Raw genomic sequence first — 21381 nt, forward strand, 5'->3', positions numbered from 1 at the left:
TTCATTTTTTTGAAAAAGGAACCCAAAATAACAACAGCTATATGGTACTGTAAAACAAGGTAAAGGGTCTATGAGTATTGGTGAGAATTTGAATCTCACTGTAGATTGGAGGATGCCGAACTATTGTCTCAGGCCCAGTAGAGATTACACCGCAATGTGACAGGCAGAAATAGCCTAGTGTATGACTAACTACAAGGTGTATATAGAATTGGGCAGAATTGGAATCTCCCTAGAGTGTAGGTCTGTAAGAATGGACAAACTCCTCGGCTTTTTCTTACAGAGTCACACACGTAGATAGCTTCAATTTGGCCGTGATAACAGCCGGTACATGGTACTGTGTGAGGAGCGTACACCGCTGTACGATGTGTGAAAAAATGAACGCTCAGTAACTCACCAGGACAAAACAATAACATTTGGATTGCTTTGAAAAAAGCAGTTTGCTCAGCAGTGTGAAAACAGCAATGCAGCTATCAGGGAGCCTTAAAAGGCAGCCTAATAACCAACAGAGCTGATGCACCAAAATATAGCCTCCCCTTGCACTGCACAGTAACTGGTGTGTTGTACAGGCAAAATCACTAGCAGCAGAAGTAGTTTTTGGTATCTTCTTCCCTGTCTAACGCTCTCCCTACAGAATCAGCAGCAGCTCTCCCTATTCTGACATCAGCATGAGTAACATGGCGGTCGGCGTGCACGCCCTTTTATACCCCCTGTGACGCCACACAAAGCAAGCCAATCACTTGCATTCCCTTCACAAACATGGTGGTAACCGCTGCCTATGTCATCACGTTGCCCACAGTGTCTGTTCTTCCTGATTGGCTGAAAAAGGGCGCAAAAGCATCTTTTGAAATGCGACTTTGGCGCGATGGTCGCCGACCTCGTGGCCAACCTCACGCTAAGGTCGGATTTCGCTTCATGAACCCGACTTTGGCGAAAGTCGGCGACTTTTGAATTTTTTCAACCCGTTTCACTCAACTCTACTTCTGAATTAAATTGGAGGCATATAGTGGGACATAGACTGCCCTAGAGTCCCTATGGCCCTAACTCATCATTTACAATGTTATCAATTTTCGTTTTTGTCTTAATTTTTCAAAATGATGCACGCGTAAGGGGAAGGAACTAACTTGGCATGTCTCATCCGTGAAGTGTCCAGAACCGTCGGGGCTGTCTCCTATATTGCGGGGTAGAAAGCTTGAGACTCCAGACCGTACTCTGTGTTTGAGAAAAGGGGGCATGGATAAGCAGACAGAGCTTCAGCGCGCGAGTGACCAGACAGTTTGGGCGGGAACTTCGGGCGCACAGGACGTCTGTGAGGTAAAATCAGCTGAGAGGCGTCTGGGCAAAGCAGAGCCTGGGAAGGCAGAGTGCTTTGACAGGAGACCATCGACTGAGTACCGCTCAGATACCGCTGTCCCAGCCGACATCACTGCCCTCGCTGAGACCGCTGCCTCAGCCACCCCCGCTGACAGTACTGACCGTGAGAGACAAGGTATGTGAATGGGACTTAGACGTGTGTCGATTCGGCACAGCGAACTGGGTTGCCCATTGTAAACTGTGTTTGGGCAGTACTGCAAATCTCCGCTGAGGATATGGACGTTTCCCTCTTCATCACCTCATCTGCTGGACCCAAGACCTGTATCAGGATCCCGAGGATTCCCCACCATCGTCAGGACACCGCCAACATCAAAAGATACTACATCATTTACCTCAGGATTGTGACAAACCCCCGCTGCGATGCAATCTAGGCAGCACCAGTCACAGACAGAAGTTCAACCGCGACTGGCGCCTGAGTGATAAGTTATATTTTATTGTATTGTCAGCTTTACTTGTCCCTGTTCCTTCAGTTATCCCCATTAGCCTTTTGCTGTATTAGGGAATATTATCCCTCCATTTTCTCCCTGTGTGGAGTTTCTACTGTACAATAAAGCCCTTTCACCCTTGGTCTGTGTGCAGTCCGTTACTGCATCCTATGTGCCTGCAGTCTCCTCACACTTGCAGCTCAGGAATTTTGTGCCAGTTCAAAAATGGTCTTTATTTTTTTTTTAACCAGTTTTGTGGCTTCTTAAGTGCAGAAAAAAAAAAATACATTTTCCAAAATGTGCACCAAAATATCTGGCGTTTATAAAGTCACTAAAGGGCAAAAATTAAGTAAAACTTAAGTGCAACTTTTTAAAAGTAATTACAGTACCTGAAAATAACTGAACACCAAACCTGAACATGGAGAAAAAAAATAAAAAAAAAACCAGGTGAACATAAGTTAAAAGGAGAATTAGGGGTGAATGAAGAAAAAAAAAAAAAATGAAAAACACCAAACATTAGACAAAATAAAGATAGGTAAGATTCAAATGCAATAATGTATTGGGCCCTATAAGTATTGTATTACAGCTACTTGTAAATTAGATATACAGCATTATAATGTGCCCACATGCTTGAGAGCAGTTTTATCAAATGAGATGCACCAGGAACGTGGTAATGGGTGCACTGGAAAATTGTGAAGGTGGCACAATATTTTTGAAAAATGGGCAATTTTTAATCCTGTGCTGTGACAGATAGGAAAGATTGGCATAAAATTGTGGTTTACATGTATGATAGCCATGAGCGAGAGTCACTATACCTAGCTTGTATCGTAGAGCTGCATTTTATAAAAATTAGCACAGTGCAACGTTCATTTTTACAGAGCCCTGGAAGAAGCTACAGTTTAGCTCTGATTGATTTCTATTGACAACAAGTACATTGTTAAAGGGAACCTGTCAGCAGGATTATGCACAGTAACCTACAGACAGTGTCAGGTTGGTGCAGTTATACTAATTACAATGATATGATTGATGAAATCCATCTTGTGGTTGTTTAATCTTTATTTTCAGTTTAGAGTTAATGATATGCCCGTGCTCCAGGCCGGCCTGTTGGGGTCTCCATGTGGTGCTCTGATTACATATTGTGGCGCCCCTGAGGCTTCAGTCGCCACAGAGGTACTGCACCTTCTCCTAACGTGTAGTGCCCCACCATCCAGGTAATCTAGAAAGATGGCGTGCACTCAAGTCTAAGTAACGAGGTGCAGGTGTAATGGACCAATAGGTCCTATTACCAATAATAATATATTCACCGCACACTCAGAGGAATTTTAATGCCAACAAGTGTTCATTTTATTATGTACAAAACATGTGGGAGCCAAAAAAGAATATATAGCACTAGATGGAAGCGATATACATATAACGACGTTTCGGCTCAGTCCGAGCCTTTATCAGTTTATCGCTGAATCCAGTTTCGGATCTTTGAATAAATAGGAAGAGAACTCCCAAGAGAGTAGCCCAAGAAAGACGGCTGTAGCTGTAGTGCTTTAGAGCGGCGCTGGAAACTCCTTTCCGCATTCCAACACCTGCACCCCACACACAGGATAGTTCAGCAGGGACCCATCCATGCTTTATGCTGGAAAGGTCATAGCGTGCCTTTTGTGGTCCCTGGCTTCGTAACACGAGAGGTGCTGGGGAGGCGGGTGGAGTTAAATATAAAAGAGTGGGAAGAGTGAGAGTTAGTTAGTTGGTTAGAAGAGAGAGAAGATGGGTGTCTGAGGGACGTGCTGCAGCAGGTCCCAGTGATCTGGGCTGCTGGCACGAGAAAGACCAGAGAAAAAGACTGATAAGATTGATAACCTAACCTTCCATGAGAGAGATAGAACAGATCGGAACGAAGGAGAATAGAAGGACGGTGGGAAGCTGGTTGAAGAAAGATAGAGAACCCTTCCAGTCCAGAGAGCGCAAAGGCCGGGGCCCGGTCCCCGAGGTTGATTGGATCTTTATGTCCGGCAACAGACACCGGAGGAGTAGTGAGCCGCTAACGCCTTGCTCCCATCATAGACTTGGGACACAACAGCAACTGAATAGAGAGCCGGGACGCAGTGAGGAGTCCCCGAAGCAGGCTACAGCTGTCTGTCATACAAGTAAAGACTAGGAACACCTAGAGAGAGGCATTCCAGGGTAGCTAAGTACTGGAGTGTTTCGCACCTAAAGGCGCATTGGAGGAGTCGTTCAGTAAGGTACATGTTGGCGGAGTGTGGAAGGGAGAATCCTATCCTGCCTGGAGGTTGGCTGGAGCCCTGACCGGGAGAACACGGTACGGAGGCAGGCAGTTGAGTGAACTGCAAACAGTGAGTAAAGCTTTGGAACCGCATACTCTGGTGTCCTCCAGTTATTCCCGCACCGCTACACCTGGGTACCAGCATCTATACCATTCTGCGCCTCTCCTCATCCATTGCACCTACACTGCCCTGGGACTACAACTCCACCTGTGGGGAGCTACACCACACCATCAGTCCCAGCGGATCTGCATGCAGGGTTCGCTCAACATCTTACTTGCCAAACACCACGGGTGGCGTCACGAACTATTCTAATAAACTTTAACACCATTAACATCACCGCCATTGATATTGGGCACCCAGGGCCACGGACCGGGTCACCGCTGCTGTGACACATTCCCACCTTGACACCGGCCCGATACCGAGTACCCCGTTGCCCTGGGTGTGCGAGGGCGACCCAATATTCATCTGTATGGCTTATGACGGGTCACTGATCCCTCAGTGACCTGCCCCCTATTTTACGTACTGATTATAATAGGTTTTAAAAAAAAAAAATAAAAGTTTCGTATTCAGCAGGTAGGCACCGGCGCTGCAGCATAATTGCATCTATAATATCCATTTCATTATTTTGATTTAAATTTATTCAGATAAAAAAATCTCTCAAAATGGCGCCGGCTGCGCCTGTGCAGTATTATCTGTCGGCGATTCGATAGTTGCTACGTGCAGGTGTAGGATGGAGGAAAAATTTAACCAACTGGGATGGGAGGTGACCCGCTTCTTTCCACAGACAGACACGAGACAGAGGTTGTATTCAACGGGTCCGTTTTTATTGGCCGTCCTTCTGATGACCACCGCAGCTCATCACAGCAGGTTTACACTTCTCTGTGTACAGGCCCGGGTGCCTTCACTTCCTTTGTTATTATAATCATGGCGTCCTCTGGCTTTTTTCACTGTGGCTGCCCTAGGCCCATCCACCACAGCGCTTCACCAATCTGAATACACCGTCCGTCCAATACCCACAGACAGTCTTCGTCTGAGGCTACCATCCTCTGGGTCACCCCCCGTGGCCGCCTCCACCGTCAGTCCTCTCTGGAGCCTTTCTACTGTCTCTATCTCCACAGCAGAACCTCCTCTCAAGTGTGCTCCCCTCACTGACTGGACTTTCCGGAACCTTCCCTCAGCCTTTTAAACTCCCAGTCCTGGTATCTCCGCCCACTATCACCTGACCATTTCTCTGACCAATGGCAGTTATACAGTCCCACTCTTAAACTCTCCACTGCCCTCTAATGGTCAAACTATAATACGGCACCCTTTCTCTTTATCTCAGCGCTTTCACACCTAGACTGCACTACCCCTCTGCCTCTCACTACAGACAGATGTGTCCATCAGTCCAACTTCCCTACACAGGTGCCATTTTTCTAGAGGAAGAAAAATGATCTCCACCAAGATGGCGCCAGCGGTGCCTGCACAGTAGCATCTATTGGATCGCCTACTTTTTCAGCTAGTTTTTCCATCAATTTCTAGCTTAAAAGAATGGTTGCAAGACAGACCCAAAATGAATGTCATGAGGTGGTAGCTTGAGAGAAAGTATCATGAACATTCCACTGAAGACAGCTCCAAGACAATCAGTAAGTGCTCATACAGACATGCGCGTTTCACGTTTTGCACAGACATAACACTCAACCTTGATAGTCTAGATTGAAAGAGACATGTCTGTTTTTGATCTGAGCCACAAACCACACAATCAAGTCTATAGGTCAGTGACAAAGCGGCTAACCCACTTATGGCATGCTAGTTCTGTCCGTTTTTCACTGTTTGCTACTAGAAGGTTGAGAAACCTCCACCAGCTTTTTTTTGCATAGACACCATCAGGTCTTGATATGTACTGACCAAAGTGGCCAACTAGGAATTAACCCTTTGGTTTTCGGACTGGTTGGCAAAGCAATGCCAAGTATGTACAGTGGAGACAAAAGTAAGCCACCGATTGTGCACGTTCTCCCACTTAAAAAGATGAGAGGCGACTGTAATTGACATCATAGGTAGACCACAACTATGAGAGTCAAAATGAGATAACAAATCCAGAAAATCACATTGTCTGATTTGGCAAGATTTATTTTTCAAATTATGGTGGAAAATAAGTATTTGGTCACCCAAAAACATGCAAGATTTCTGGCTCTCACAGACCTGCAATTTCTTCTTTAAGAGGCTCCTCTGTCCTCCACTCATTACTTGTAGTAATGGCACCTGTTTGAACTTATCATCAGTATAAAAGACACCCGTCCACAACCTCAAATAGCACACTCCAAACTCCACTATGGTGAAGACCAAAGAGCTGTCAAAGGAAACCAGAAACATTGTAGCCTCGCACCAGGCTGGGAAGACTGAATCTGCAATAGGCAAGCAGCTTGGTGTGATGAAATCAACTGTGGGAGCAATAATAAGAAAATGGAAGACATACAAGTCCACTGATAATCTCCCTCAATCTAGGGTTTCATGCAAAAATCCCAGAACCACACTGGGGGGACCTAGTGAATGACCTGCATAGAGCTGGGACCACCTTAACAAAGTAACAGTAACACACACACTACACTGCCAGGGACTCAGATCCTGTAGTACCAGACGTGTCCTCTGCTTAAGCCAGTACATGTCCGGGCCCATCTGAAGATTGCTAGAGAGCATTTGGATTATCCAGAAGAGTATTAGCAGAATGTCATATGGTCTGATGAAACCAAAGTAAAACTGTTTGGTAGAAACAAAACTCGTCATGTTTGGAGGAGACAGAATACAGAGTTGCATCCAAAGAACACCATACCTACTGTGATGCATGGGGATGACAACATTATGCTTTGGGGCTGTTTCTCTGCAAAGGGTCCAGGAGGATTGATCCATGTACATGAAAGAATGAATGGGGCCATGTATCATGTGATTTTGAGCGCAACCCTCCTTCCATCAGCAAGGACATTGAAGATGAAACGTGGATGGGTCTTTCATCATGAAAATGATACCAAGCACACTGCCAGAGGAACGGAGTGGCTTCGTAAGAAGCATGTGAAGGTCTTGGAGTGGACTAGCCAGTCTCCAAATCTCAACCCCATAGAAAATCTTTGGAGGGATTTCAAAGTCCGTGTTGCCTAGCGACAGGCCCAAAACATCATTGCTCTAGAGGACAGTGTGTGCCAACCTTGTGAAGAGTTACAGAAAACGTTTGACCTCTGTCATTGCCAACAAAGGATATATAACAAAATATTGAAATGAACTTTTGTTAATTACCAAATACTTATTTACCATCATAATTTGCAAAGTAAATCTTGCCAAATCAGACAAGGTGATTTTCTGGATTTGTTTTCTCATTTTGACTCTCACAGTTGTGGTCTATGATGTCAATTAAAGGCCTCTCTCATCTTTTTAAGTGGGAGAACTTGCACAATTGGACAATTGGTGGCTGACTAAATACTTTATTTCCCCACTGTACTATCCATCTTAAGAAGCTAGTGGCGTCCTCAGTGTGGAGCAATATGGTTCCTTATATCCCACCATTTCAAGCAACACACTAATCACTTTCCGGGACCTATAAATGTAGATTTAGTTTTAATATCTACTGACTCACACCGATTCTTCTCACCTAATCTGCTAAAATATCAAGGACATCAGTAAGGATCAAAAGATTTATAGGGGAATTATAAGTAAAGCCCCTAGAAGTTATATGGACACACCTGGGCCTCAGTATGACACATGACTATTGTAGTTTCTGCAGTACATATTACCGGAAACTAAACAAGCTTACTGCATTGAAAACTGATGTACTTGGGAGTGTATGACTCATACAGCATATAAGACAGTCATTCATCCATAGGATAATCAAAAGCCCCAAATACATACTACATTAATGATTGCTGAACCTGCTGATATCAACAGATTCGGCCGACAAGCTAATGTTTATGGGGGCCTCAGACAACCGATTGGCAGCCTGAAATCAAACATGCCCATTCGCTTTGTTCTTTAAGAGATAAGCCACCGGCAGACATCTCTGGCAGTGGCTCTCTCAGAGAACACAAGAGTATTCGTCTGAGCCAGTGCTCCTATGTATGGGAGAGACGGTTGAGATTGCTGTCGGCCATATGATCTACAAAAAAAAAAAAAATGCCATCAGCAATTTAATGTGTATGATGAGCATAAGGGTTAATACTCCACATTTTATTGTTAGCAGCCCCACTGATGAGCTGTTACCGGCGCCAACCAAAAGCACTGAGATACTGTGCAGAACACAGCAGCTCCCTCATTTCTATAGTGGCCTTGGCTAGATACTGCAGATCCACCCCCTGTTCATTTTATGGGGTAGATCTGCAGTATCTGGCAGTGGCCACTATAGTTTTGATGGAGCTGCTGTCGTCCAGCAGCATTTGAGAACTTCCATAACACTGCAAATAACAATAGTCGGGGATGCCAGTGTCACACCCCCATTGATCAGATAGTGATGACCTATTCTAAAGGCCCCGTTACACGCTTCAATATCCCAGCGATCCCAACGATCCGACGTGGATGGGATTGCTGGGACATAGTTAGCTGATCGCTGGTGAGCTGTCACATAGGCAGACTCATCAGCGAGCACGCTGATATCCAGGGTCTGCTGTATGGCACTGGGAACTCGATCGTTGGTTTGTGTGCTGCCCAGCGGGAGACCAACGATAGATTTAAGGCCCAGACCATTAGGCACCGATTAACGATCAGCCAACTGATAGTTGCTACATGTCACATGCAATGGTGTTGTTTCAACATCGCTGCAACGTCACCAAACTGGTGATGTTGCAACGATATCGTTCACAATATCGTTGCGTGTAACGGGGCCTTAACAGGTAGTGGCCAGCCCTTTTAAAGACCTCAGTCGTACAGTCTAATCCCTTAGATTGCTATGTGTGATGTAGATTTTTTTATTCAGAATAAATGGGTGATATTTCCATGCAAAATCAGTGACTGATAACAAGAAGGTCCCGCACGGCGAGTATATTTGGCCCGCGACGCCAAGCGGGTCCCCCAAGCACATTTAGTCTGCGACGTTAATGCGTTGCGATGCCAATGCAAAAGCAATGATGGAGGAGGAAATATTAGCTGACGTTGCCTCTCCCTTCATTCTACCTCTGCAGCTGTCGTCTAAGGGTGTGTGCACACACTGCGGATTCTGCTGTGGATCCGCAGCGGATTTGGCCGCTGCGGATCCGCAGCCGTTTTTGCTGCGGTGTACAGTACCATTATTCCCTATGGGAAATGGAAACCGCAGTGCAGACGCTGCGGAATTTTCTGCGCGGATTATCTGCGGTTTCTAAACCGCAGCGGTTTCCTATCTGCTCCATTGTGGAGATGGTGAAACCGCAGGCTAATCCGCAGGTCTTTTGACCTGCGGATTTATCTGCGGATTTTGCAGAATCCGCAGAACAATCCGCAGCGTGTGCATGTACCCTAAGCGTAGTGGGTGCTATGACGTCATTACAATGCACATACTTTACAGAGATGTGCAGAGAATCTGAATATACCACGAAGAGACTGGAGCAGAGGGGGAACAAGCAGAGGTGAGTCAAACGGAGCATCGTGCGGGGCCTGGAGCACCGTGCGGGGCCCACTATACTGCACGGAGCACCGTGCGGTGGGGTACTCTGAAGAAATTTACTATGGGGGTATCATACTTTGTTTGGGAGCACTTTTGTTTGCTGTGTTATTCAAGGTTTTTTTTATCCTTTGCTATAATATATTTAAATTAGGCAATTGGGCCATATGCTTTTTACTGCTGTTACATAACATATTATAGTATTCTATCGATTAAAATGTACTTTATTCGTGGGACAATCCCTTTAAGTTTGTTTTCATATGAAAAGGTTCATTGTTATATTTGAAGATAAGGAAAAACTTCCTCAATTGTAGACAATTTTTTTTTAATAAATATCAAGGTTGGCCTGCAACTTTGTCAAAGCTTTTAATTTTTGCCTCTGTATTTGAGTTTGGCATCCCTGTTCTATAGTGTCCATACAGAATTTTCACAGCATATACAGAGGGTTTTGAAAGCTGCATTCACGTGCATTGTAGTATATTTTGTTATGACGTGATGGTTAAACATATATAAGTATTGTTTTCAGAATATAGATGAGGAGGACATTGTAATTTCACCATCATACATTTCTTGCATTCTAATAAATAACAGTCTTTAGTTCCCAACTTCCCTGCAGCAAAAACTTTTAAAGCTCTGAAAAACAGAAAGCTGCTTACATCACCCACCAATTTCCTGAAAATACACCTTTTCGAAGCAGCTTATCTAAACTGTACAGCAACTTCCTTGACTTGCTGGTAATGAAAAAAAAAAAACTACATGGCCCAGCCGAATTACACACTATGGGTAGGTTCAGACGCGGTGTTTTTTCAGCATTTTTTTCTGCAGCAAAACCTGATCTTTTGGCAGGAAAGAAGTTAACCGAAAAAAAAAAGCATATTTTCCTTGGTTTTTCTTGCGGTTTTGGCATGCTAGATTTGACTCTTGTGCATGCTGATAAAGCTTAGGGTTGAAAAAAAAAGTCCTATTCTATTGAATCAGGTTTGTGCACAAAAAAAAAAAAAAAAAAAAGCAGCAAAACCGGATACCTGTGTTTTGGTGCTTTTTTTTTTTTTTCAGCATCCGTTCATTTCAATGTGTTTAAAACACTGAAAATACGCTGAAAGAAGTGACATGCGCCATTGTGCAAAAAACATGCAAAGCACAAAATCCTGATAAAAAAGTGTGTATGAGATTTCTGAAATTTCTGACTTTTCTAGTACTGTAAAAACGCAGCTGAAAATTTACATTAAAAAAGACACCGCAAAACGCCTAGTGTGAACATAGCCTATATATTATGTTGCCTATTTCCAAGCTGTCCCATCCTATTTAATTCAGGAGAATGCTTCAGATTTTTCATCAAGACCATAGTTAGGCCACCGCTTTTTCCTATTTCCAGCCCTCGTCTTGGTTCATGACTGTAAGCACCATATTGTGTTTCGCACAATATCATATTTTACAGATAATCCTACCCAATACAGTTCTTAGCATGACATAGAAGGGATGTAAGGCTGCATAAACTTCTATGTAAGCTGTATTATGGCTCCATGCAAATGAATTTGAACACCAGGACATCCCTAGGTTTCAAGTTCAGATTGGCACAGAGCACTTATAACGATTTAGGTGCGGATCCATGGAACTGCAGGTAGCACAACAAGACAGGCGCTACGATGCCGTCATCAGAACCATTCAAAGCTGGTTGGCGTTTTGCCCCCACCATAGTGATTGATGTTCGGTCAGTGTCTTGGTTTGGATCATCATTGATGTTTTAATATTTTCAGTTAATGTGTTTATTTTTGTTCTTTACGTGAACACAAATATTTTGTTTTCTCCCCAAAATAACAAATATGTTTCGCTTCATAAGCATTTTATATCTACAGGATAAAATTTTCATGAAAACAAGGTTTTGGTTGATGAGCAAGTTCTTGGCCCACGTTTCAGTTCCACCACAGTCTCGAGGATAAAAGGATGAGTGGTGAATAAAGGCTAGGGGTGTAGAGTTTCAGCACAAGGAAGGGTGACCGGAGGAAGCACACAACCACAATAGCTAATGCAGGGGGGTGGAAGGGTTATAAAGGGGTTTGTAATAAGCAGTGGGCAGTATTCAGTGTGGGAAAACTTTCCGGCTGACTTACAAGTATTCTGAACCATGCTATTGATCTTGATGTGTACCCAGCTGAAAGGCAACTATGCCAATCTGACTTCATATCATTTAACCCAATCCCCGCTAGCAGCAAACATTGCGCGATAAAGTATTAGTCAATTTTAGAGATAAAAAAATTCAGATCACCAGTTCTTTAAATCAGGAAAAAAAAAAAAAAACTTGGAATCAAGATGTTAAAAAAGATTTTCTGTGCTCCTGGAAGGGGAGCAGCAAATTAACATTCTGCTTTTCCAAGTCATGACCCAAGTTCAAGAGAATAAATTATGATTGACATTTCTTCTTTGCTGTGCCAAAGAGGCTCTGAAGCAGACGGAAACTTTAGTAGGCCTGTGATGATAGGCCAGGGATTAAAAATATATACAATTCCTATATTGAAGGCAGTTAATAATCACAATTGCAAAAAAAAAAACAAAAAACAATTTTTCGATTTTGAACTAAAAAAAATTTTGGAAAAGAATGTAAACCGCGAGAAACTAAAGTGAAAAACAAGGTTTAAATAGACGGTGCGTAGACATCTGTACATGAGACAGCGTTGAGCTCTGATGCCATTCCTTTCCCCAAGTACAGATGGCCTGGATAACAATAAACACATGTGCTCGGGACGGTATAAATGCTGGCGCATTGCACACGGGGTATCACATCGGGCGGACATTGCCCACGCTTTATGGGCTGCAGCTGTGATACATCTGTTGGAGAATTAACATTAATATAAACTCACGATGAGGGTCACACAGTGCGCGGGTGGCTTTTTTTTTTTAACGCAATCTTACTTAATAAATGGCCATTGAGGGCGATAGTATCGATATTTTGGATGCAGTTAATGCATTTGGTAAATAGTTGATCTTGGACACAATCAATGACAAGCTGAAAACGTCCTAAAAAATGCAACAAACTGACTTTTTATGTATGCTAGAAATGTCGTTTTACTAACTGTACGGAATCGGCCGCACTTCTTATACATAAATGAATGCGTAGAATCATCTGTCGGGAACATGTAATATCCAATCACTGAATTGGAATGAATTTTTATTTTATTGCCAGATAATACCGACTAGAGAGCGGCTGCGGGTAAAGGGTGGCACAAGCCGCCTCTCATTCGTGGCTTGTCACCCGGGTATATCTGGTGACTCTAGAAATAAGACAAATAAGTGAACGGAGAGTTGTCAGCAATACCTGATATCCAGCTGCCCAGCTGTTCATTCAGCTTCCTCCCAGCTCTGCAAACAAGGCTTAAATGAAACGTTAAAAAACCAGGAAATGGAAATAAAATCTTCTTTTATCTTAAAGGATTTCAAAGCCCTTCATGCCTGATCCATGCAGTCACTCCGCACTAGTGCCCCACTCCTAAGTATCACACAAGTTTCCTTCAAAAGGAGTAACTGGGGGCTGGGCAGGGAGGTAGCCAAGCTTTCTGAGAAGTGTTCCCCCTGCTCAGGGCTGAGCACACTGCATTGGAGAGAGGCTCTGCTGCTGTAGCAGTGTATTTCCCTTCATAATAGCCTTGACTGTCTGTGTGCTGGTGGAGGATGTGGGGGAGGGCTTACAGAGAAGAAGGCCTGCTCCATCGTAGAGCGCTCGCCAATCGTGAAGCTTGGCAGTAGAAGCTGCACAGGCAGGCGGTGAATACACACGATGCTACCTACACAGCAGCAATCACAAACTGTTACTCTATAAGGCCGCGTTCACACGTTGAGTGTTTGGTGATTTTTTTACCTCAGTATTTGTAAGCCAAAGTCAGGAGTGGGTGATAAATACAGAAGTGGTGACTTGTGACTTGTTTCTATTAGGCTGTGTTCACACACAGCGTTTTTTTTTCGCGCGGATTTACCAGGAAAAACACAAAAAAGAAGCTTCCCATTCATTTTAATGCATTTTGCACTTTTTGTGCATATTGATGCGTTTTTTACCCCGAAAAAAACGCTTCGCGGTAAAAAACGCAGCATGCTCATTAATTTCGCGGTAAATTCCGCATTTCTGGCTATTTCCTATGTGTCTGGGGACACACAAAAAAATTGCGGCAATAAACGCGCGTTTTCTGGGAAGGAGTCCTGTTTTTATGCAGAAATTTTCTGCATACGTGTGCACATAGGATACTTTTCCTCAGACTGTTTCACTCTTGGTTTACAAATACTGAGGTAAAAAACTCACCAAATACTCAACGTTTCCTAACTAAAACAATGTCCTGCACCTGATCTGCTGCCATTATATAATTCAGGTGTGGATAAGGGCTCATTCAGATGACAGATTTTCGCAGACAGAGCTTGTACATAATCTATAGGGATGGTCACATGTCTATGTCCTTTCTATAAAAATACAACATGTGCAAGGAGTTTGTATGTCCTCCCCGTGTTTGGGTGGGTTTCCTCCGGGTTCTCCGGTTTCCTCCCACATTCCAGAGACATACTGATAGGGAATTTAGATTATCAACATGGTCCCCGATGGGGCTCACAAAGTGTGCAAACTGTAAAGCGCTGCGGAATATGTTAGCGCTATATAAAAATAAAGATTATTATTATTAGAAAGGATGTACCACACCAAAATACAGAAAAATGTCCAATTTTGACTTGGAAAAAATCAAACAGCTCTCAGATACACTCGTCGAGGTACCATCCCATTTTCATATTTGAAAGGAGAAACTTGAGGAACCTTCAGTTTTTTATGTTCTTTTGTTTTTCCATGCATGATGGCAGTCTCGAAAGATTGTTTTGTAACATTCACTATATTTTGTTAGCCATTAAAAGGTTTCTCTTACTGAGAGCGCTCTATATCTTTTTTTTGCACGCATTATGAAACTCAGATGATACAAACTGACTCGCGGACTAAACACTGATGAAAATCTGTCAGTATTTTTGTACAAAAGAAATCACTGATCTATGAGTGAGCCGTAAGAATCTGTTCACACCAAGGTTTTGGATACAATTTTTTAAAAACTACACTAACATTTCTCTGTGAGCGCATAATATTTGTTAGCTTCTCGAAAGATTTTACTAGACAAATTTGTGCAAAGACTGCAATTTTCTGTAAATGGGGAATATTGCAAAAAATATGTACGATGTGCTATATATATATATATTAGCTGAAGAGCCCGGCACTGCCCGGGCATAGTAACTAACTGTGGTTAGTTATAGCAAATTATAATTATCCTCCATCCCATAGTCCTGTGCCCATATACCCATCATACATATCCACCATCCCATAGGCCCGTGCCCATATACCCATCATACATATCCTCCATCCCATAGTCCAGTGCCCATATACCCATCACACATCCTCCATCCCATAGACCCATGCCCATATACCCATCATACATATTCGCCATCTCATAGTCGAGTGCCCATATACCCATCACACATCCTCCATCCATAGTCCCATGTCCATATACCCATCATACATATCTACAATCCCATAGACCCGTGCCCATATACCCATCATACATATCCACGATCCCATAGGCCCGTGCCCATATACCCGTCATACATATCCTCCATCCCATAGTCCTGTGCCCATATACCCATCACACATCCTCCATCCCATAGACCCATGCCCATATACCCATCATACATATTCGCCATCCCATAGTCGAGTGCCCATATACCCATCACACATCCTTCATCCCATAGTCCCATGCCCATATACCCATCATACATATCCTCCATCCCATAGTCCCGTGCCCATATACCCATCACACATCCTCCATCCCATAGTCCCATGCCTATATACCCATCATACATATTCGCCATCCCATAGTCCAGTGCCCATATACCCATCACACATCCTCCATCCCATAGTCCCATGCCCATATACCCATCATACATATCCACAATCCCATAGACCCGTGCCCATATACTCATCATACATATCCACGATCCCATAGGCCCGTGCCCATATACCCATCACACATCCTCCATCCCATAGTCCCATGCCCATATACCCATCATACATATTCGCCATCCCATAGTCGAGTGCCCATATACCCATCACACATCCTTCATCCCATAGTCCCATGCCCATATACCCATCATACATATTCGCCATCCCATAGTCGAGTGCCCATATACCCATCACACATCCTCCATCCCATAGTCCCATGCCCATATACCCATCATACATATTCGCCATCCCATAGTCCAGTGCCCATATACCCATCACACATCCTCCATCTCATAGTCCCATGCCCATATACCCATCACACATCCTCCATCCCATAGTCCCATGCCCATATACCCATCATACATATTCGCCATCCCATAGTCCAGTGCCCATATACCCATCACACATCCTCCATCCCATAGTCCCATGCCCATATACCCATCACACATCCTCCATCCCATAGTCCCATGCCCATATACCCATCATACATATTCGCCATCCCATAGTCCAGTGCCCATATACCCATCACACATCCTCCATCCCATAGTCCCATGCCCATATACCCATCACACATCCTCCATCCCATAGTCCCATGCCCATATACCCATCGTACATATCCGCCATCTCATAGTCCAGTGCCCATATACCCATCACACATCCTCCATCCCATAGTCAACCATTATGACATCATAATGAGCGGCGGGGCTTGCAACCTCTGATGACATCAGTGTCGCCATGGCAACCATTGTGACATCATAATGAGGGTCGGGGCTTGATACACACACACTTTTTCCCCATTATGTAGATAGGGGAAAAATTGTTTGGTGAATTGGATTGCACGGGGTTAAAATTTCGCCTCACAACATGGCCTAGGACACTCTCGGGGTCCAGACGTGTGACTGTGCCAAATTTTCTGGCTGTAGCTGCGATGGTGCGGATGCCAATCCTGGACATACATACATACACACACATTGAGCTTTATATATTAGATATGTATATATTTTTTTTTTTTATAATGAGAGACCATAGCAGATGAATGCAACGGTATGGGCATTTGTCTGAATGATACAATCACTGTGTTCTTGATAGGGTTATGCTACAAATGCAGAGGTAGTCAGAAGGTGCAGTTTAAACTGTATTAGGCTAAGTGCACACGTTGCGGATTGTGCTGCGGATTTGGCAAAATCTGCAGGTAAATCCGCAGGTCAAAAGACCTGCGTTTTACCTGCGGATTAGCCCGTGGTTTTCCCCTGCGGTTTGACACCTGATCATGGAGCAGGTGTCAAACCGCTGCGGATTCCGCACAAAGAATTGACATGCTGCGGTTTTAAAACCGTGGAAAAATCCGCAACATGTGCACAGCGTTTTTTTTTTTTTCCATTGATTTTAAAGGTACTGTACAATGCAGAAAAATCTGCTGCGGATCTGCAGGGCCAAAAATGCTGCGGATCCGCAGGAGAATCCGCAACGTGTGCACATAGCCTTTAAACCGTATCTGAAAAGGCAGATGCCACTTTTCTTGAATGCAATATTTTTTATAGAATTGTTGCTGCTCTGTGTGAGATAAAAGAGGTATAAGTGCAAAAATACCTTTCAGTGTACAGAGCTGTGTATGGGAAAGATCACAGGAAATGGCATTCTCCCAATTGCAAATTGATAGAGCTAGTAGAGAGGAAAATTGGTGAACTTGCAGGATACAAGTCATTAATGACCAAAAATAGCATTGTCTCTCATAAACTCAAACAATATGATACAAATTGAGAAAAAGACCAGCACATCCAAGCCAGTGTGAACAGGCGCCAACCAAAAAAAGCATAACTTGAAAAACAGCAAAGGCTGCACCATGATTTACCAAGAATAACCACTCCCGAACATTGAAACTGCATTACTGCCACAGAAAATGAGAAAAAAGGAAAAAAAGAGCTATTTAATGCATACACAAAATACTCATCTTCAAAAATTGCAATGAAAAACACAGTAAAAAAGCAGGTACCTAACACATAGATTGGCCAATATATGTGAGTCTAATTGCCATGCCAAGGCATCCCTTGAAAATTGGGCCCCTATCCTGACATGTCACTTATGGGGCAGGAATGGACAAGCTAACCACTCAAAACCACCTGTGGCTAATGGGAGCTGGAGTGCACATGTCCAAAAAGGTTTTGATACAAATAGAGGAAAAAAACAGCACATCCAAGCCAGTTTGAACCGGCGCCAACCAAAAAAAGCATATAAGTTGAAAAACAACAGCTTTGTAGCAGCTGCAGGCGGTCACTTGTGCCGCTCCTAAAGGGAATGAAATTTCACCGCATTCCACGCCCATTGGAGTGGAATGAGGTGAATATTCATTTCTCTTAAGTAGCAGCACACGTGACCTCTGGCAGCTGCAGGAAGACTCGGGCTGACACTGTGCGCACTACTGAAGAGCACAGGCCTGGCATGCAGAGCAGTGAGTATTCCAGCAGCTGCCCTTCGGCTTGCAAGCAGCGCATGACATCCCTCCCATGCGCTGCATACAAGCATAAAGCAGCTGCTGGCATCAGAACAAGATGCTGCGAGGGAGCGCTGGGAAGGTAAGTGTAAAGGTTTGGGTTTTTTTATGTTTTCTGATGGGGCCTTACATACCAGGATGGGGATGGGGTGGGGGTCAATCATACCAGGATGAGGATGGGGCCATGCATACCAGGATGGGAATGGGGGCCAATCATACCAGGATTGGGATGGGGCCATGCATATGTGGCTCCCCTGAGGCTCAGTCGCCACAGAGGTACTGCACCTCCTCCTGAGGTGTGGTGCCCCACCATCCAGGTAAGTTGGAGGCTCCTGACCACGCTCCAACACCTGCATCCCACGCAACACAGTAGTTCAGCAAAGCCACACTGTGGCTCCCTGCTTGGAGTGTAGCAGAGCACCTTTGGTGGCTCCCTGCTTGGAACACGAAACGTGCTGGGAGGCAGGTGGAGTTGAGAATACATAAAAGAGTTTAGTTTTGGTTTTTCCAGTGTTGCCCTGCTTTGTTGGCAGCCTTTCCATTTGAACTGTGGAGATCATGAATGCTGAATGGTCCAGAACTGCTATTGTAAATAGTTGCACCTCTTTAGGTGCCCTCTCTTGGTTTTACATGGACACTTTTCGAAGATAAGGTCTACCTCATCTAGAGTATGACTCAAATCAAAGGACACTGCAAGAGATCCTAGCTGAGAGCGGTGTCCAGCACTTACAAGAATTGTTGAAAGTTTTAATGTGAAGTATTTGATAATGATGTGTCTTATAAGAGTACTGGTAACTAGGAAACAGCTTTTATATAGAATTAAGAATGTTTTGATAGAGAGATGAGAGATTTGAATAAAGAATAAAGAATTGAAAAATATAGGTGATGAACCAGGCATCACGGTTGTCACTCAGAGTTAAAAGAAAGTAGAAAATGTGCACTAAAGATGGAAAGAAATGTGTTGATGAAGAATACTGAAGCGATAGTGAGTATGTATTGTATTGAAAATTGCATTTTTGACTTAAGATTTTAGATAGTAAATTAAGAATTGTTTGCAACGTTCAAGAATGAGTGCCTCCCACATTGGGAAGTTTAGTATAAGAAATGTTTGTTTAGCATTACAAAAATTTGTATGTTCCTGCATTGTCAACTTTGTTTGCCTTGCAGCCCGCGGATGTGCTGTGTTTAACGGGGGGTATGTGGCGCCCCTGAGGCTCAGTCGCCACAGAGGTACTGCACCTCCCCCTGAGGTGTGGTGCCCCACCATCCAGGTAAGTTGGAGGCTCCTGACCACGCTCCAACACCTGCATCCCACACAACACAGTAGTTCAGCAAAGCCACATTGCAGCTCCCTCCTTGGAGTGTAGCAGAGCACCTTTAGTGGCTCCCTGTTTGGAACACGAAACGTGCTGGGAGGCGGGTGAAGTTGAGAATACATAAAAGAGCGGGAAGGTTTAGGATTGCAGGTCAGTCTGAGGGAGGAAGCCACTCAGAGAGGAGTGATGAAAGGAGATCCCTGAGAGAGGGATGGAGGAAGGAGGTGCTGCAGCAGACCTAAGTGACCTGGGTCTGCTGGCACAGGAAAGGAAAGGAGAAAAACATTGAACTGAAACCTGATCTTCCATAAGAGAGAGAGATTAGTACGGAACGAAGGAGTAAAAGGGAACAGAGGACGTGGGTTAGGAGATAACCCTGCCTAGAAGTTCTAAGCGCAAGGCCGGGGCCCGGTCCCCAAGGTTGTATGGATGCTAATGGTCCTGCAGCAGACACCGATGGAGTAGTGGGCTGTAAAAGCACTACTCCCATCTAAGACTTGAGGGCACAACAGCGACTTGGATAGTGAGCCGGGACTCAGGAGTAGGGAGTCCCCAAAGCAGGCTACAAATAACTGCCGCACAAGTAGAGTTCTTGGGAACATCTGTCAGGAGGCACTCCAGTGTAACTCAGTACTGGGAGTACTTCACACTTAAAGGCGTTATAAGAGGAGACATTCAGAAAGGTACATGTTGGCGGAGCGTTGGAAGGGAGCACTCCATCGGACCGGGAGGTTGGTTGAGCCTCTGCCCAGGAGGACACAGTACGGAGGCAGGCACCTGTGTGTACTACAGACTGAGTAAAGCTTTGAAACTACAAGCCCTGGTGTCCTCCATTGATTCTTGCACCAACACACCCAGCACTGCTACCTTTGGGTACCAGCTTCTACACCGCTTGTGCCTCTCCTCTAATTCTACATCTACACTGCCCTGGGGCTACAGCTTCACCTGTGGGAAGCTTCAACATCTTGGCTGCAACACACCACCAGCCCCAGAGGATCTGCACGCAGCGTCGGCTTAACATCTCACTTGCCGAACACCACAGGTGGCGTCACAAACTATTCCATTAATTATAATCTACCATTCATCTTCCCCTATTACTTGGGCGCCCAGGGCCACGGACCGGGTCACTGCTGCTGTGACACATCCCACTGACACCGGCCCGGTACCGAGTACCCCACGGCCCTAGGAGGGCGACCCACATACTAGGACGAGATGGGGACTGCATACCACCAGGATAGGGATGAGGACGATCATTCCTGCCAGGATAGGGATGAGGGGGCCATGCTTGCCAGGCTAGAGATAAGGGGGACATGCATACCAGGCTAGGGATGAGGAGGCATGCACACCATATGTATCAGGATGGGGATGAGGGGACCATATTTACCAGGATAGAGGATATTAAGTACAGAATTGATCACATTTTTTGCTTATTTTTTTTTCTTAATTTCCTCCTCTAAAACCTAAGTGCATATTATGGTCCGGTGCGTCTTATAGTCCAAAAAAATAAAGTACTTAAGAAGGACGTTCCACATTATTAAGCAGCCACAGTGTTCAAGCATATGGGAGAGATAAAGGCTTTCTTTGCTGCCGAAAAGCATCAAATAGTGCAATGTCATGGACAAAGTATGAAAACGTGAGATAGTTCACAAAAACTTAAAGGGGATGTCCGGGCTTTTCACATAATCTCAGTGCATATCTGGGCTGCAGAATGCTGACAATAAGTAATTGACCTTCTGTCACCAGTTTGCAGCGTTTTCTAGATATCAGCCTCTTGCTTCTGAGGAGAACGTCCAAGGGGGGTGTGTTCTGGCATTGAAATGAGAACTGGTCGTTTCCTCCTACTCTACTAAAAACCTGCCCTCTATAGCAACAACCCCACCCTCCATAGCAACAGGC

General features: G+C 44.4%; 1 protein-coding gene across 4 annotated transcripts in view; it reads right to left on the minus strand.

The window, feature by feature from the left end:
- Positions 1–21381, minus strand: part of PALD1 (phosphatase domain containing paladin 1) — a 433079-nt gene that overhangs the window by 324572 nt on the left and 87126 nt on the right. Inside the window, exon 1 of one of the 4 annotated variants that reach the window (XM_073585787.1) lies at positions 13353–13442. The exons of 2 other annotated variants lie outside the window; for them this stretch is intronic. The gene's annotated coding sequence lies outside the window, so the exon portion shown is untranslated. One more of the 4 variants, XM_073585786.1, reaches the window with a different exon arrangement.

Source organism: Dendrobates tinctorius, unplaced genomic scaffold (genome assembly GCF_039654945.1).
Source record: "Dendrobates tinctorius isolate UK_male_01 unplaced genomic scaffold, ASM3965494v1 ptg000089l, whole genome shotgun sequence".
Classification (NCBI taxonomy): Eukaryota; Metazoa; Chordata; class Amphibia; order Anura; family Dendrobatidae; genus Dendrobates; species Dendrobates tinctorius.